General features: G+C 38.3%; 1 long non-coding RNA gene across 1 annotated transcript; it reads right to left on the bottom strand.

Annotated features, from left to right (window-relative positions):
- Positions 1-9,846: 9,846 nt before the first annotated feature.
- LOC109257571 (uncharacterized) lies at positions 9,847-19,819 on the bottom strand. The gene is made up of 3 exons (XR_002076026.2): positions 19,697-19,819; positions 13,487-13,648; positions 9,847-10,459 (listed from the first exon to the last, which is right to left on the bottom strand). It is a non-coding gene; the product is annotated as an uncharacterized LOC109257571 (long non-coding RNA).

The raw sequence follows: 19,819 nt of genomic DNA on the forward strand, positions 1-19,819 counted from the left end.
CTTTGGAGAAGACTGCAAAGAGAACATTTCACAATTGAGTTTCCCATCATGTGTATTTTAAAATGGCCCTACTTCAGCTGTCAAGAATTTCGAGTGCCTCTTAAAATTCCACCTTATTGTAGCTCAGAATTCTGAATTCTATCGCCATTTATTGGTGTAGTTAAATGAATGGAATAATAATTGAATCCCAAACTCTCAGTCACTGAGCATAACTGTCTTACTACAACAAAAGATCTGTAGAGATCGAGAGAAGAACATTCTTTAAAACTCAAAAATGTCTTTCGATCTGTGAATGGTGCAGAATCAAGGCAGCCTGTGTGGAGACTAGTCAGGCCTTAAGTAAATATGTGGAAAGTTCATATGAGGGTTTCTAAAGGGCATCAGGAAAGGAAGTGAAATAAGATACTAAGAGATTACTAAATAAACATTTTTTTTTCATGAAAATAAGTGTTCTGTAGAATTTATAACTTACATCCTAAGAATAATACTAAACACCCTTTACTATCAGCATGTACATCTAATAGTTCAGAAACACTAAATGTGTTAAACCTTAATCAATATAGGTGAAATATAAAATAATGATTTCATTTTTTCACTCTTTCAGTAAACCTCTGTTGAAGGCATACTAAGAGACAAATATTTCCCTAGATCTTGGAGATATAAAAATGAATAGGACTACCTTGGGTTTGTGCATAATAACTGAGGAAGATGTAGTCATGAACAGATTAGAGTACAATGTGGACAATGCAGAGGTTCAGTATTTAGAAGACATTATGGAAGCCCAAGAAGGGACACATAACTCAGAGTTGAGTGAGCAGAGGCAGCTTCCTGGGGGAAGTGACACTAAGCTGAATCTTAAAGAGTAGGGGGAAGCCGGATGATGTATGTGTATGGAATGGGGGAATTTCAGGCAGAGGGGAGAGCATGATAAAAAACACAGAAGTGAGAAACAGCAAAGCGTTCTTTAGATCCTTACTTGAAAGGCAGAAGGGAAATAAGGAGAGGAGGCTGGAGACCTACAGTTCTCAGTGGCACACCAAAGAGAAGGCAACTGGAACGGTCCACCCTGGGTGTAGACAAAGACAGGGGGCATTGTCTGTGGAGTATTTGAAAACAATAATAAGAATGATTACATTGCCAACAATTCTAAACAATGATAAAATGATCCCTTCTGTCAAGTGGCCATGCTCCTGAATAGACCACTATATGTTTTTCCTCAAGATGTGGAGCAAGGAAGTGACATGATCAAGTTCCTGAGCTGTGCAGACAGAGAGATGCCAGCTGCAGTTATATCTAAATGAGAGATCCTTTCTTTGTATCCCCTTAGAATTTGAGGTAAGTTTTTATTGACTTATGGGAGATCATGAAGACAGATACAGCAACTGGGCATTGATTTTGGACTGGAACTGTACATTCAGGAGTCAACACAGAAGTGGTAGTTAATTCTCTGGGAGTGGAAGAGAACCTGGGAAGAGACAAGTAGGCCATAGATGGAATACTGGGTAGCTGACTACTTCATGGACAGAAGACAGAACAAAAGTCTAAGAAATAGAGAGTGAAGGGATGCTCAGAAGCCTAAGAAATCTAGATAGCACAAAACTGTGGCAAGACTTCCCAAGGCCAAGGGGGAGAGAGAGAATTGGAGATAATGCAAAAGAGATAAATATCAGTAGGTGTCCATGAGGAAGAAATCGGAAGAAATCATGGTACCTGCTGGGAGGTAGCTAGGGGGTTGACGATGTAATGGCTGAAACCCTAGCAAGAATTGAGAGTGACAGACTCATCTGGTAGTTTAAGTGCATTTATGGGCCCATAACCCAGTCCCATATTAAGCTCTGAAGGTGACAAGACCCCAGAGTTTACCCACAACCCAGTGTGGTTCAGGGAAACCCTGTGTGGTTCAGGGAATAAAATAGACCCAGTGAGGGTCCTTCTTGCCTCAAAAAAAGCATGGCCCTAGCAAAGAGACTCATCAAACCAGAAAAGACAGGAACATGGGTGGACAAAAGACCAAAGACCTTATGGGAAGATGCACATCTCAAAAGATGCTATCATTCTAAGAGCTGAGGCCCAGATGGCTTCTCCATGTGACTCACATTAACTAAGCCTATGTTTATCCTCTACCTCCACTTAAATGTTACCTCAGAAAACTTGCATTGTCTGAGGCTCATCTTCTCCCCCTGATAGAATAATTACCCATCCCCAAATAAAAGTTAAGTTCAAAGATAGAAAAATAGTTATATTTCTTGCATATTTCAGTTTGTGAATTGCAGTCTATATGTTTATTACAGAAAACCATAACCTATAAATCCTAGACTCAATTGGGTCTTTTCTCTATATGCACACTGCATTTAAAAAAGTATGGTGTAGTGGCACCTGGGTGGCTCAGTCAGTTAAGTGTCCAACTTGTGATTTTGGCTCAGGTCATGATCTCACAGTTCATGAGATCAACCCCACATAGGGCTCTGCACTGACAGCACGGAGTCTGCTTGGGATTCTCTTTCTCTCTCTCTCTCTCTCTCTCAAAATAAATAAATATATTTTTTAAAAAGTACAGTCTAAATAGGTAAGAATTATTTAAAAATGAAATGAAATTCTGAGCTTTAACTTGCATTGCTCAACAATCTTTACAGAAAATAAATTTCATTTATTTTTTAGTAAGTATTTTATTGTTGTTATTCTTCTAGAAAATTTTTTTTAAAATTAAGCTTCTAGGGCCAATGCAGGGCTTGAACTCACAATGAACCCAAGATAAACAGTCACATGCTGCACCAACTGAACCAGCCAGGAGCCCCCACAGGGTCTCATTTTTAACCCCCAGGAACACTTTTCGTGTGTTCTTTTTCTCTCTTCCACATTTCTCTGCAACCAAGATTACACTGGATTCTCTCATTCATAACTATACCTCCCCAAAACTTTTCCTCCTACAGGTCACACTGATAATTTTGCTTTCTAAATTCCTAATTTTTCTGTTCTAGATCTTCAATCAGCTTGACTTCCCTTTCCTTCTTCCTCTCCCCCTCCTATTCTTTATTTCGTCCTGCTTTCCAAGATAGGGAGGGATTGTGAATCTACCCAGGCAAAGAGAAGAGGCTAGCGGGGGAAGAAAACTAGAAACACTGGTTAATTTTTAAGCCACAGCTCTTAAGAGAAGATGGATAAACAAAAGGATAAAAATGTGAATTACCTGAAATTCTATTGTAAATATGTTGATATATTTTCAGACTTTTTCCTATGCATTTATAATACACAGAAGTTTAAGCTGCAAAAAAAACACACATCATAATAACTCATATAGCCCCTTTTAAGTAACAACTATATTGTGAAAGTCCTTTTCTTTCAAGCTTTATACATACACCCTCACTGTTAAAAGCTATATGGCATTCCACTGTTTGAATATACCATAAATGATGCACTCTGTGTCCCACTGTTAAGACACTTAGGTTATTTCTGATTATGCTATTATGAACACTATAGTTGTCCTTCGTTCACTTGTGCAATTATTTTCATAGGATTAATTAGTAGGTGTGATAATTCTGGTCAAAGAGTACACATATTTATCATTAGCTTTCTAGGCTGCCGGAACAAAGTGTCTGCTGGAACAAGCCAGGAGGCTTAAACAATAGAATTTTATTGTCACAGTTCTGGAGCCTAGAAAGTAAAGATCAAACTGTTAGAAGGTTGATTTCTTCTGTGGGCAGTGAGAATCTGTTCCATGCCACTCTCCTGGCTCTTGGTGGTTTGCTGGCCATCATTGGCCATCCTTGTGTTCTGCTACATTACCCTGATCTCTGTCTTTATCTTCACATGGCATTCTCCCTGTTTGCCTATAGTGTCCAAAATTTCCCTTTTTATAAGGACACCAGTCATATTGTATTAGGGGGTCACCCTACTCCAGTATGACTTTTACAATAACCTGATTTCTAAATAAAATGATATTCTTGGGGCACCTGGGTGGCTCAGTTGGTTAAGCATCCGACCTCGGCTCAGGTCATGATCTTGTGGTTCAGGAGTTCGAGCCCCATGTCAGGCTCTGTGGGGACAGCTCAGAGCCTGGAGCCTGCTTCGGATTCTGTGTCTCCCTCTCTTTCTGCCCCTCCCCGACTAGTGCGCCCCCCCCCTTTCAAAAATAAACATTAAAAAAAATTTTTAATGACATTCTTAAGTATTAAATGTTAGGACTCCAAGAAATGATTTTCAGGGAGACACAATTCAACCCATAACATTATCTTTATGTTTTTAATATATGTTGCCAAAGTTTTAGAGTGCATCTTTGAGAGATGTAAATGAGGTAGCATTGACAGGATTTGGTATGATTGATTATAACTGGGGAAGGGATCATAAGAAAGGAGTAGCACTGGGTGATTTCTAAATATGGCCCATGGGCAATTGAATATAATATAGTACAAATATACTGGGAAAGGGAGTTTGGTAGTTAAGTTTCAGACATACGGAATCTGAGGCATTATAAAAAAGGCAAGTGGAAATGTCTAATCAGTACCTATATATGTGGGTCTGGCGTTTAGGAAAGACACAATTTGTGAATCATCACTACTTAAGTGGAAGTTGAGAGTCATGGGGATGGACGAAATCACCCACTAAGGTCACCCAGTGACATGAGCTAAAAGAGGATCAAGGACAGAATCTTAGGGACCCAAATACTTAAAGGGTATTTGGAGGGTGAGAAACTTACAAATGTGACTGGAAAGGTTTCAAGGTTTCAAGGATGAGGACATAAACTAATACTTGGAAGGATGAGTAAGACTTCAAGGCAGACAAGGAAGAATTCCAAGCTGAGGGGATGGTTTAAACAAAGAGCCAAAGAATGGGAATATACATAGCATAGCCTGGAAATATCCAATAACTTGACATGGCCGAGACAAAACAAGAGAGAAAGGAGTGGTAGAAATGAGAGAAGGAAGGTACATTAGGGCCAGATGTGAGAGGTGTCTTATGCCTGTCACTGGTCTGTTAGTGCTCAAATCCATTCCCTGACCTTCCCTGCTTACCTCTATATCACAGGATGCTGACCTTGGTAGCCCACATTTCTCAGGATGTCTTGCCCACTGGCTTCTGGTTAGGTTTGGCCAATAGAGGCACAGACGGTAGACTAGAGGGCAGCATCTCAGGAAGTGACTGCATCTACTCCATAGTCCAGTTCTTGCTGGTCACACTCTACCATGGCTCCAGCCCTGGCTGCACAGTACATCCAGTGGTGCTGGAGGCTCCTCCTCTAACTTCCGGGTCCTGCCACATACCCTGGTTCCTGGGCTCCAATCATACTATAGCTCTTCCTTTTGTCTTCTTTCCTAGAGATGGCAGCAGTTCCCTGCAGTTGTCGATTTCCGAGATGCCTCACCTTATTTTCAGCTCTGCCAAAGCTCTAAAACTAGTTCTCCACATTAAATTCCTTCTGTTATTTCCAGATTTTTTATTGTTGTTGCTGCTCTTACGTTATAATTAACTTGTTCATATGATTCCTGGTGCGTCTGTCCAATAGTCTCTTTCTAACACCTTGGAGTAAAATTGCTAGATTGCTATCTTCAGACTTGTTTTACACAAGAGAAAAACAAGCCCATGTAAAAATGGATTCCTAGCTAATGCCACAATCAAAATTTAATTTCCATGGATCAAATATAAATAGTAAAAATTTTGAAGCTTCAAAATAAAATACAGAATATCTGATCTGTGCTAGGGAAAAATTTCTTATAGAAGATACAAAAAGAGCAATCCATAAAGCAAAAGGTAAAACATTAAACATACTCAGAATTAAGAACTTCTGTTCAACAAGACATGATAAAGAGAATGAAAATGAAAAGCATAACTGGAAGAAAATAGTCACAACACATATAATGCACAAAATATTAGTATCCAGAATCTATAACTCCTACTAACCACTAAGAAAAAGACAAACAACCATACAGAAAATAAGCAAAAAGATTCTTGACAGAAACAGAAATCCAAATGCCCAGAAATGGAAAAAAAAAAAAAAAAAAAGCTTAATCTCATCAGTAGTCAGGGAAGTGAAAATTAAAACCATAATGAGAAGCCATTTCAACTCACTAGACTAGCACAAATGTAAAAATGACACAGTACTAAGGTTTTGACAAGAATGTAAAGCCAGGTAGGGGCTCTGTCGGTTGAGCGTCCAACTCTTGAATTCAGCTCAGGTCCTGATCTCACGGTTCCTGAGTTCAAAGCAAGTGTCAGGCTCTGCAGTGACAGTGTGGAGGCTGCTTGGGATTCTCTCCCTCTCCTCTCTCTCTGTTCCTCCCCAATTTGCACATACGCGAGTGCTCTCTCTAAATAAATTAATTTAAAAAAAAGTATCGAGCAGGGCAAACTCATATATTCCTCATGGAGATATAATTTGGCATAACTTTGGAAAGCAATTTACCATCCCCTGGTAGGGTCATATAAGCACGGATCATATACCAAACAATTCTATTCCTAAAGATAAAATTAAAGTATCTGTGCACACATGAAGCAAAAGACACTATAAGAAACTCCAATGTAAAATAGCTTATAAGAGTCCCAATAGGCAAAAACTTTGGCCAGATTCAAATTTCTATTGGCAATAAAATGGATGATAAAATTGTGATGTATCTATGTCACGGATTTTTAATACAGCAGTGAAAATTAATACAAGCACACACATAAAATGGCCGAATCCCATTAACAGTGTGAAAGTAATCACAGAATGCCATATGTGATTTAATTGATGTAGCTTAATAGACAAACCTGAATAACATTTTTTTAATTAAAAACATTTTTTAAATAATTTATCTATTTTTGAGAGACAGAGTATGAGTGGGGGGAGGGGCAGAGAGAGAGAGGGAAACACAGACTCCGAAACAGGCTCCAGGCTCTGAGCTGTCAGCACAGAGACCCACATGGGGCTCAAACTCAAGAACTGTGAGAGCATGACCTGAGCCTGTCAGATGCTTAACCAACTGAGCCACCCAGGCACCCCATTTTGTAATTTTTTTAAGGTTTATTTTTGAGAGCCAGAGAAAGACAGGGCAGGAGTGGGGGCAGGGCAGAGAGAGGGCAGAGACACCAAATCCAAAGCAGGCTCCAGGCTCTGAGCTGTCATCACAGAGCCCACCCAACACGGGGCTCAAACTCACAAACTGGGAGATCATGACCTGAGCAGAAATCGATGGTTAATCGACTGAACTACCCAGGCGCCCCTCATGTTAGAGGTATATACCTATGTGTTAACCTTTAAAACAAAGGTCATGCTTAACACCAAATTCAGGACGATGGCTGTTTCTAGGTGGAAATGGGGAATGTGATTATGAACTGTAAGTTTAAGGAAAGGATTATGTTTCTCTGGAGTTCATAATCAAGTACCTGACCTAGTCTGTGAGTTCACAAAAGCCTACATGAGGAAAGGGCATTTGAGCTGATAGCTGAAGAATAAGAGTTAATTAGAACAGTGCTTCTCACAGAGCCCCACCAGTAGCTGTGAAATATAATGGTATTTCCAGTCATAGATTTTTATTAAAAATATAATTTTATGCAAATAAAAACAAAAAAAAACCCTGCCCATTGGAGTTTCTGCTCTTGTGCAGAAAAGACATCAATATTTTTAGAAAATGAGCCTTATTCTGAGACAATCTGGAGGCTCTCATTCTTCTTTAACGTAAACCAGACTTGAGACCAAAATCATCAATACAAAAATTGTGGCCATTCATAAATACCTGGAAATATCCAACTCTTCACTTGGGGCTCTAAGAGAGACTTTGAAGAGCTATCAAAGCATTTGGAGCAAGTTGAGCTGAGGGCTGATATTATAAGAGAGACTCAATCTTTCTTTGGAGAAATATTTAGATCCTTTGCCCATTTGTAATTGAGTTGTCTTTAAGTTGTTGAGTTGTAAGAGTTCTTTGTATATCCCACAAAGGATAAGATAGGTATGCTTTGGTTCTGAGGTACAGGATTTTCAAATATTTTATCACATTTTGTGGAATGTCTTTTCACTTTCTTGATAATATCCTTCGATGCATAAAGTTTTTACTTTTTGGGAAATGTGACCTAACAATTTTTCCTTTTGTTGATGATGCTTTTGGTATCATATTTAAGAAACCATTGCCTAATCCAAGGCCATGAAGATTTACTCATGTTAGCCTAATGGAGTTCTGAAAAAAACGGATTTATGTAGCTAAAGTAAATATGTCTTTAAAGCCTATTAAAGAAATATACACTGAATTATCTGAAGAAGTAAAAACACTAAATGTACTTACAAATCATATTAGTCACAAAAACTCACAAGCTTCATTGCAGTCAGAGAGATCCAGTTTTAAAGTGAGATTCCACAGTTTCAGCAGAAACTTAAAGTCATTTCTAAACTGTACCAATGAAGGAAATGGACTATGAAGCAGTCCACTTCAAGTGATTTACTATGGAAAGGGAGAAAAGAATCTGTCCATAGCAGATGAAAAGATCCTCTATGCATGTGAAGATGTGGACACTTATAGAATACAAGCCAAATCCTTTTAGAAAATCAGAAAGAACGGGGCGCCTGGGTGGCTCAAGTCGGTTGAGCGTCCAACTTCAGCCCAGGTCATGATCTTGTGGTCCGGGTTTGAGCCCCGCATCAGGCTCTGTGCTGACAGCTTGGAGCCCGGAGCCTGTTTCAGATTCTGTGTCTCCCTCTCTCTCTGACCCTCCCCTGTTCATGCTCTGTCTCAAAAATAAATAAACATTAAAAAAAAATAAAAAAAAAAAAGAAAATCAGAAAGAACCATTGGGTCTTTGATTATCAATTATCATGAGGGAAAAAGGCTTATATTTGGTGAGGTATCTGTTGGCTGAAAAAAACGTTGGTAAGAAAATAAAATCCATACTTCAGAGAAATAAGTGATTTAGGAAGAATTTAAATCTCGACTTTGCAAAAAGTATCTTTATGTCCCTGGTGTCCCAAAATGGGCATTTGGCAGAGGCTCAGGAGCTGCTGAAACTCCCTGGTACAAGGAAAGAGGTCCATTAAGTTGGGATGGCTTGAAGATCCAGGATCTTGTGCCTGTGTGGACCACAGTCCTCAGGCTGACTGCATCCTGACACAGCATTTCCTCCACACCAGCAAGACAAGTTGTTCTGGTGCTCTCCGTGCTGGAGGATCCTCAAGACCTCCTTTTGACAACTCTAAGACATGCACTTGCAGAAATACAGGCCAATAGGAATGACACCATGGATGACCTTGGTCATTTAATTATGCCAGATTCAATCCTCTCACCTGAATGGAAGGCAGCTGACCCTGGGCTCTGTTGTTCTAAGTCATCCTCCTGTCAAAGGTCAGATAGCACAGATGGGTCCCAGGAAATAGTTCCTGACAAGAGAAACTCCTGTCATGTTCTTTTCTCTGGAAAACCAGTTTGGACCTCTCAAGAATCTTTTCCACAGAGGGATGTCCTTGGCCTAGCACATTCTTCATTGGCAACAAGAAACATCTCTAAACAAGTGCTGGATTTTGGTTTTTCTGTTCACACAACATTAAAACAGAAGTGAGGCACCTTCAGAATTGATCTAGCCTTGTAATGAGCCTATTTCTAAAAACCAGAATCATAAGAAAAGTGCATTTTTGCTTTCTCCTAACATAACTTTTGATATTTTCTCCTAGTTTCACTGCTATTAAGTGATCATTCCATGCCTCAAATGGAAGATGGAATTATAATTCTTAAGACACTGTTTTATTACTGTATATTATTTAAACATGATTCTTAAAAGGAAATTGTTTCCATTTTATTCTATTTGTAGGTATGTTTTTTACAGTATTTTTGTCGTTGTTGACAAGTCCACTAAAATAATTCAGGAACACAGCAAGAATTTTGCCTAATAAAATAATTTTCAGTGTTTTCTCTTTTTAGTTTTATTGCTATTAGTTAAGTGGTATACAAGTGCTCAAATGGAAACATTATAGAATTACAGTTCTCAGGACAATGTTTCATAAATATACATCACATAAATAGGAGTTTTGTTAGTAAATTGCTTCCATTTTATTCAATTTCTACAAAAAGTATATTATTTTTGATATTGCTATTAAACAAGTCTCTTCTACTGATCCAGGAAAACATAATAATTTTGTCTCCTAAACTATTTTTCAATTTGCTCTTCTTTAGTCTTTCTCCTGTCATTATGTGATTACACAATTGCTCAAATGGAAGCTCAGCAGAACTGTAATTTTTAAGATAGTGTTTATAAATTTATTTAAAAGTGAATGTCATTTTCTCTGTTTCTAGATAGTCTGAAGATAGTATTTCAATTGTTTAACTTAAACTCCCCGGTAACATTGTCGTCAAAGTATCATGTCCATATCAGTTGTCACAGAAGACCTCTGGAGGGAATGGTATCAGACATCAGATGTGCTAATCATTGATTGGAAATACAAATCAATACATGTAAAAAGCAATGCCAGTGATATGCTATTGGAGTCCTGAAGCTGCATTCCCCAGCCCTGTTGAGGAAGCAGAAATTGAGTTAAACCAAGGTCAGAGGTAGAGCACCAAGCAACAGATTCTAGTTTTAAACAGACTGCTGCCAATGATTTTCTCAAACCATGGGCCAAATGCAGAATGCAGAGTTTGCCCTTTTTTGTGTTTTGGGACAAAAAAATTTTAACCTAACATCCATAAGGCTGTTGTGAGAATTAAATGAAATAACACATCTATGGTGCTTGCATGAATAAATAACAGCTGCTATCATGATTACTGCCAATTAGAAATATTATGGTGGAAAGCAGTGAAGAGAAAAAAGTTACAGGTTAGATTCACTATACCAAAAGGAGAATAATAATCTTGACTAGTGTCATAATTGGAGTTCTTAAAATGTAATCAAATCCAGAGGGAGCAAGTTTAAGAAAAAAATTAATGGATTCATATTTAAATTATGAAACATTTCAATATTTGAGAACCATGAACTAATTTGGAACTGTTTAATACTTCTTATAAAGGCTAGTAATAGTGATGGCATAAAATAAATTTGTAGGTGGCAAAATTTAAAGTTAATGTAAATCTGAAGAGCTGCGACATGGATGGATAAAAAGAAAATGAATGACTTGTTTATTGATAAGATGTGATTATCGTTAAACAAAAGAGCGGATAAATGAACACTGAATTAGCTAAAATGTTAAGAAGAGAAAAAGTAATATTGAGAGCTGTCAGGAAGAGAATTAACACCATTAACTGTCAATGTAGAGGACACCTGAGGAGTGGCTGCTTGGCCTTACAGAGAGGCCTCTTCTCTAAGAACCCTCCCCAGGAGACAGGGGCAGGCTCAGGCAGAACCTGATGCACTTTGAGGAGTTGATGGGTCCAGAATCAATGTGACCTAGTTAGGCCAGTATGAGTGGATCTCAGGACTTGGGGATTTGGAGCTGAGTGACAGACTGGGAGTCAGAGTCATATTCATAGCAGTACTCTAGGGGTAAATAAGGTCTGTAGATTTATTGTTAAGGACCTTAAGCTTGCCTTGGCTCCTGTTTCAACAACATTCAACGAATTCCCTAGGTCAGGTACCATGCCCTCCTGATGCCTCCCTTCCTCCCCAGCCCCATCTTTTTGGCTCAACCCAGCCTGATTAAGTTTCCGTTATTTAAAATCAGGAAAACTATTTCAAAACAAATCATCTGAAGTAATATTTATACAGCATCAAAAACAGTACCACTTTCACATTATCAATGAAATTCTAAGTACTAAATGTAAATTCTCTGTGAAGTTTATTTCAATGTGAATAATGAAGCTCTGGAAATTCCAGCAAAGATAAATGTGAACAAGAGAGAGGCAATACTAGTTTTCAATAAAAAGAAAGAACATGATTTTTCCAATGTACTACATGATCTTTTTATTTGTCATTTTGCAAGTGGAAAACTGATGGAAACTATGTCACAGGTCTACACGCTGTTATTTGGGAACTACTGAATGAAACCCTAGAGATTCTGAAATATAGAATTAAAAAAAATCTTTTGATTATTCAGTAAACTCATTTTTATAAACAGGGACTGAGGTCAGGAGAAATTGATCACCTTGAGGACGATAATTTTAGGCAAGGCTGCATTAGAACCCTATCTAATGCTCTTTGGACATAAACACATTGCTAAAGAAATGTTTCCTCACAACTGGAAATATAATGAATAAAATAATGGTAGCCTATTCATTACAGATAGCTTGTTGGTGATCAAAGCTTGCTTTGTCATGCTGTAAATGTTTAAATTGTAACAGTCTAGACATTTCATTAATATTTCTTAAAGAATGGGAGATATTAATTTATCCACTTATGAGTCACCATGGATAAAGAAAACAAATAAATGAAATTGCCATTATAATGTGAAATGCTGCAACATAATAACAATTTGATGTTCTTGTTTAAGATTTCAAATTGAATGTTGATTAGTTAGCAATATATTATACTAAAATTTTCATTTCAGAAATAGTTCATTAGTCTAGAATTTGTGGATAGGAACATTTGTAATTATTTCTCCCACAACTGAAAAGATACAACCTCCAATGCACAACTTTGGAAATATACAAGAAGCACGAGTTTTGCAGTTAACACTGGGCCTGGAAAACTGGCTCTAGGGCCATCTATGGAGGCCTGTTTCAACTATAGGAAAATTTCTCCTCTTGATATTTTCCCTATAAAATGATGGCAAAGTTAAATGAATCTGGATCTTCTGTCACCCTGTAATTTTTATTGACTTTAACATTTTCATTCCATTTACTAAATAAAGTAAAATCGATTTTCTATAATGAATACACATTATTTTCATTATTGGGAGAAATAAACTTTACTATTAGAATAAGTGCAATCAAGTCATGATTTTTTTCCCCTATAGTTGGTAATTTCTAGACCATTTACTTATTTATTTATTTATTTTTAAGTTTATTTACTTATTTTGAGAGAGACAGAGACAGCATGAGCAGGGGAGGGGCAGAGAGAGGGGGAGAGAGAGAGACAGAGAGAATCCCAAGCAGGCTCTGCACTGTCAGCACAGAGCTCGATGCAGGGCTCAAACTCACAAAACCGTGAGGTCATGAGCTGAGTGGATCAGAGAGTCAGACACTTACTTAACTGACTGAGCCACCCAGGTACCCCTTGACCCTCTATTTAAACTAAGCCTACCAATTTCAGGCTTAAAACTAAGTTCCAGGGATCTACCATACAACTTTGTGCCCATAGTTAACAATACCATATGGTACTTTTTTTAAGAGGATAGATCTCAGGTTAAGTGTTCTTAATTCAATAAAATCAATTAAATCTATGTAATATACATATTTTGTTTTCAATGAACACAATGAAAATTTTAAAATTCACTTTTTTCCTAATTATAAAAGTAATGCAGAGACTTCCAGGTCTGGGACGAGGTGGAGTAGCTGCACTTCTCCCCATCCCTCCTGCTAAGTACAACTAAAAACCCTGGATGGAATTATGACACAAATACATGAAAACTCTGAAAAGATGGAGAAAAGGCAGATTGGCTAGTTACCTTGAAAGACATGGCAGTGAATTCCCTGGGTTTTCTTTTTGCTTCATATTTCTCAGACCGGGTGCTGGAGATGCAGGCAACCTAGAAATGCCAGCAAGCTCAGACACAAAAAAGGCCCCAAAAGCCTGCTCTCTCTAGACAAAGCACCAGGAAAGGAAGAGCCTAGCAAGAAAGAAACATTCAGTTAATAACCACTCATGCAGAAAAAGGTTAACATTGAGAGGCCTGAGCCATAGAACGTCCTGCTTGCAAGGTGGGCCTTTGGCTAGCCTCTGGGAACTTCACTGATAAAATCAGTTCCCGACACCGATTATTAAACTTTCCTAAAATGATACAGATGCTTCACTGTGCCTTGACTGTTCATGCAAATGATAGGGTTTAAACTGTACATCTGCTTTCCTTTTGAGGGTCTGGAATTGGTGCTAAGCAGTGGGTACCTATATGACCAGACCAAAAAACCTTGGGCACTGAGTTTCTGATGAACTTCCCCAGAAGACAACACGTTATACCCATTCTCACAATTCACTGATGGAAAAATTAAGTGCATCCTGGGCAATTCTACTGGGGGAGAACTCTTAGAATCTTGTGCCTGGTTTCCTCTAGACTTCACTCCACAAAAATTTTCCTTTGCTGATTATGCTTTGTAACATTTACTGAAAATATCATTGAGGAATACAACTATACATTGAGTCCTGTGAGTACTCCTGCTGTATCACTGAACATGAGAATATTCTTGGAGACGCCCAACATACTGCCATACACCAACCAAGTATCAGAAAAAGTGGTGGTCCCACCCCCACCCCTGGGCAATAGCCCAGTGGGAAATGTAGACTTTCACTCATGCCAGACTATAATGAGGTACCCCAACCCTCTACCAGGGTAGTGTCAGAGAAAGCTGAGTGGGAAGCCAGAACTTTTACCATCTTCTAATGGAAATGTGGTCCTCCCCCAACCCCATCTCCCATAATGTCAGTGGAGGCCATGTGGGGAGTAGCGATGAGGCATCCTTCTACCTCCCAACTATGGTGGCTTTCAGTTGAAGTCTGGTGGAGAACCTGAACTCCCACTCCTATACACCCCTTCGTCACATGGGGTGACAAAGAATGCCTAATGGGGATATGAACTTATACCCTGACCAGGAAGTTATAGGGTGGCATCCCCGTAACCCCACTCTGTGGTGTCAGAGAAGGCCTGATAAAACAGAAGATTTAAATAAGATCCAGAGTGTCATAATGTAATACCCCAAATGTTCAGGATACAGTAGAAAGGTACTTTTCATACTAACAACCAGGAAAATCTCAATTTGGATGAGAAAGACAACAGATGCCAGCACTGAGAGAACACAGATGTTGGAATTACTTGATAAGGATTTTAAAACAGCCAGCATTAAAAATGATTCAATAAACAATTATGAACATGCTTGAAACAAAAAGTTTCAGCAAAGAAATGAAAGACATAAAGAAAAGACAGATAGACATTTTAGAACTGAAAGATTACAATGTCCTAAAGTAAAAAACTTTTTAAATTAGTGGATGGGCTCAACAGAAGAATAGAGGAGTACAGAAGAATCAGTAAACCTGAAGATATATAATAGAAGTGACCCAATCTGAACAATAAAAAGAAAATGGATTTTAAAAAAAATTAACAGTCTTGAGGACCTGTGAGCTATACTAAAAGATCTAACATTTGTGCCACTAGAGTCCTGGGAGGAGAGGAGAAAGAGGGTAGACCTGAAGAAGTATTTAAAGAAAAAATTTCTGGGGGTGTTTGGGTGGCTCAGTCAGTTAAGCGTCTGACTCTTGATTTCGGCTTGTCATGATCTCATGTTTGTGAGATAAAGCCCCACATTGGGCTCTGCACTGACAGCACGTAGCCTGCTTGGGATTCTCTCTCACTCTCTCCACCCCTCACCTGCTCCCATGCATGCACATTTGCATACGTGCTCTCTCTCAAAATAAATAAACAAACTTAAAAAAAGTTACAAACTGGGGAGAGTAAAGAAACTCAGATGGAGTTAAGGTTTTTATATTTCACTCAAACTAATAAAATGCCATCTCCAGTAGGCTGTGATAAGTTATGTATACATAATGTAATACCTAGAGCAACCACTGAAAATTTATACAAAAAGATATACTTGAAAACATTACAGACAAATCAAAATGGACTTGTAAAATCGTGTTCAAGTAACCAGCTGAAAGACATGAAAAAGAAAACAGAAAAACCAAAAGCAGAAGGAACAGCAAACAATAAATTGGCAGACTGAAGCTTTAACATATCAGTAATTACATTACCTATAAATGGTCTATTTTGTTTGTAAAAGCCAAAAACTGAAAAAAAAAAAAAAACCCAAAATTTCCAAACTGGTGAATAAATAGACAAATTGTGGTAAATCCATGCCAGGGTATTCTACTCAGCCACAAAAGGGAGTTGCTACAAACAATAGTTTGAATAGGTCTCAAGTGTCTTATGGTGAATGAAAAAAAAAAAATTTCTAAAGACATATGTTTGGGGCGCCTAGGTGTTTCAGTCTGTTAAGCATCTGACTCTTGATTTTGGCTCAGGTCATGATCTCATGGTTCGTGAGTTTAAGCCCCAAGTCGAGCTCTGCACTGGCAGGGCAGAGACTGCTTGGAATTCTTCTCTCTCCCTTTCTCTCTTCCCCTTCCCCCTTCATGCTCACTCTCTCTCTCAAAATAAATAAATGAACATTCTTAAAAAAGGCATATATTGTATGACTCCATTTACATAACATTCTAGAAATGACAAAAAGCATAAAGATGGGAAACGAATTAGTGACCAAGGGTTAGGAATGGGAGGAGGAATGGGGGTGTGGGTGGGTACAAAGGGCAGCACAAGGATATCTTTGTGGTGATGGAAGAGTTCCGTATCTTGACTGTAGTGGTTATGTGAATCTGTACATGTAACATATGGCATAGAATTATATGTAAACACAAGTACCAATGTTAGTGTTTTGATACTGCAGTATAGCTGTGTAAGACATAATCATTGGAAAAAAAACTCAGTGAAGGGTGCACATGATCTCCCTTTTTGCAACTGCCTGTAAATCTGTAATTATTTTTTTAATTACACATAAACTGTGCATACAAATGGGTATACGTCTACAGCATAGAAAAGACTTGCAAAGATAGGCATAAAATTATGTGTTAAGGATATATCTCTTATTTGAATTTTTTAAAAAATGCAAAGTTATTGCATTTCAAAATCCAAATATAGAAAAATATAAACAAGATGAAAATCACTTCCTCTATGATGCCATCAAGAGAGAATTTTAATTCACTCATTTAACAGATACTGAGTGCATCCTATGGTGCCGTGAACTGTTAACATTTCGGTGTGTATGTCAGAACTTTCCCGTGCATCTAGAGTCATATACAAATTATCATCATTCATGGATATGCAGTATTCTATGCATAATATGTATTATTGTATAACAAGCTCTCATTACTTGATGTTTTCTTCATTAATATTCATCCATTCAGCAAATATTTGATTACCTGCTTTAGCCAACATCAATGCTAGACTCCAAAAATATAATGGTGAATTAATCAGATATGGTCTGTTTCCTCACAAAGCTTACAATATAGTGACAGACTGTCACTAAACAATTTTTTTGAGATAAATACACAATTACAGTTTGTGTCAAGTTTACACAAATATAAACAATGTTTGAAATACTCAGCAGGGCTGCCGGGGTGGCTCAGTTGGTTAAGCTTCCGACTTTGGCTCAGGTCATGATCTCACGGTTTGTGGGACAGCTCAGAGCCTGGAGCCTCCTTCTGATTCTGTCTCTCTCTGTCCCTCCCCTGCTTGCACTCCACCTCTCTCTCAAAAATAAATAAACATTAAAGAAAATTTTTTTGAAATTCTCAGCTGTGAAAGGAAAGGTATCTTGATGGCAAGATAACAAAGCATGTTTATCATTGATGGAAATGAACCAGTAGAGAGAAAGGTTAAAAATATAGGTGTGAGAGAGGATAACAGAATTAAAGAAAGCTGAGAAGGAAGGAGCCAGAGCACAAGTATAAGGGTTGGCTTCAGGTGGAAGGAAACTACCACATTGAAATAGAAGCAAAAGGGGCAAAGACAAGTACAGATATAATTTAGTTTATAGAGTCAGAGGTCTGAAGTTGAAGCAATTCCTTTTTGAGACCTTCTATTTTCTTATCAAAAATATAAGAGAAAGTCATCTGCCAAGAACAGGATGTAAACTGGAAGATCTGAGGTTTAAAGACAGTTGTGGTTTTCAGTTGCCATTTGGAAAAGCAACCTAAATAGAGAAAGTAAACTTGCCGGGCCAAGTTAAGATACTGTGGAGTCTGCCATATGGGCCAGATTCTGACCATTTTCAGCACACTGACTGCAGTCAGAGAAAGGTCAAGGGAACAGATTCTAGATGAGAGAAATAAAGCGCTGTAGTAACTAAAATTTAAAAGAAAGAAAACAAGAAAGAAAGAAGGGAAGTATTTTTCAACTGGGGGGGAGAGAAAGAAAATGGCATGAGAGAAAGGGGAAGGAAGTAAACAGGTCAGGGGAACATGGAGGTAAAAGCAAGGTGGTAGTGGATGTCTGGCTGGGGGGCAGCAATGTCGTTTAGTCTCACAATCCAAACACGATCACAATGTTATCAGCAGTTTAACATCAGATTTTATGAAATTGGTTCCATGTTTCTTTTAGTATCTTAGACCCAACAACCTACTGAAACTCTCGGAATTCCCAGGCCTCTAGTTGCTTCAACGAATTATGAGTGAGGCACAAGTACATTAGAAGAGAGGGTCTAGTGAGCAACAAGAGGCAGAAGTTTAATTATTCACTTCCTAATGGCACTTGTGAGTTGCTATGAGCACTTTTTAAAAGTCCATTTTGTATTTATTCCCAGTTACCAGGAATCCAGCTCATTTATTAACATAATTTTTGATTTCATGAATGTTTACCTTAATAGAAATGGACTTGGAAGAACTGACATATAGGCAAATCATCTGTTAGATGGACTCTGTCCAAAATAGTTTGCTACCATTATTCTCTGAGAAATGCCACTGTTCAACAATTAGGAATTATTAAATTATCCACACTCGGGGAACACCAAACTTATCAGACCTTTCGTTTAATGGCTATTTTACTATTAAAAAGAAGAATCTCTTTATGATTCCTGTTGCTTAGAATTAAACTTTAAAATGCTTTAGTTGACACTTATGATGAACAAAAACAAGCTTCTCTAATAACAGCAAAAAAATATAAAGTGGCCAAGCAACTGGTTAGCACATGAACAAGGTACAGACTGGGTTGAAAGAAAACTGTAATTCATTCTAGAGTTCAATCCCTGGTTTCTGACCATCTCTTTGGCTGGACTGTTAATGTCTGATTCTTGTACAAATTCTTTTAATTTGGGGTTTTCCTTTCCTCTCTCTGCCCCTGCCCCCCCCTTTTTTTTTTTAAAGAAAGAGGGTATATAGTTTTTTCCTTTTATTGAAAATGTTTCATTTTTAAAAATGAGAGACTTTTCATGCATTACTAGTGCAATAAAAATTACCAAAAGAGAGAGGTAAGGCGAACGTAAAATAGTGTTTGCCTTAACTAAAAAATTGTTAGGACACAAAACTTGGTTCTTTGCTTCTCTTGGTCACAGCCAAAAGGGAAACCTGAATCAGTTACATCACTGCCAATTAGAAGGAAAAAAAATACATAATTCAAAGACTGGTGCTTATGTGAGGCCAATATTCTCATTTTCCCTTCCTTTTCAAAATTTTAAGTTTTGCTTGGCACCATATACAACAATCTAGTGGCAATTTATTTTTTTTGTTTCCTCCTGCCTAACATCAAGTGATGCACGTTGGGAGTTCATTGTATGAATCAGATTGGAACTGCTCTGAATTTCCATTAAAATCTACAGTTCTTTTGTCAGGGTTTGTAAACGGCTTACCTCGCATTCAGAGGGAAAAATGGAGTGGGGGCGGGGATGGGCAGGTGGAGGCAAAATTCTATACTGGAGTAACCTCGATGGCAGCTCTCATACTGAGATTCGCTGCCTTGGTTTTCTGAGCGATTTAGGCTTGCCCCTTCCCATTCCTGACGGTCCTCAATTTACGCTTACACTGGATAAAATGGGTAGATGTTTAGGCTCCTAAAATCACTAGTGCAGGTAGCCCCTGATGCCAAGGAGGAAGTCTAAAGTCATCAGTCATCAAAGGTCACCTTTTAGCCCTCATCCGGAACATGACACAGCCACACGAGTCCTACGGCAGAGTCCTACGAAGGTCTCAGCACCCCCCGGGAAGCCAGCGCAACACCACTGACCCACCTCCGACTTTGGCGAAA

This window comes from Panthera pardus, unplaced genomic scaffold (genome assembly GCF_024362965.1).
Source record: "Panthera pardus isolate Hobbes unplaced genomic scaffold, ASM2436296v1 HiC_scaffold_2, whole genome shotgun sequence".
Taxonomy (NCBI): Eukaryota; Metazoa; Chordata; class Mammalia; order Carnivora; family Felidae; genus Panthera; species Panthera pardus.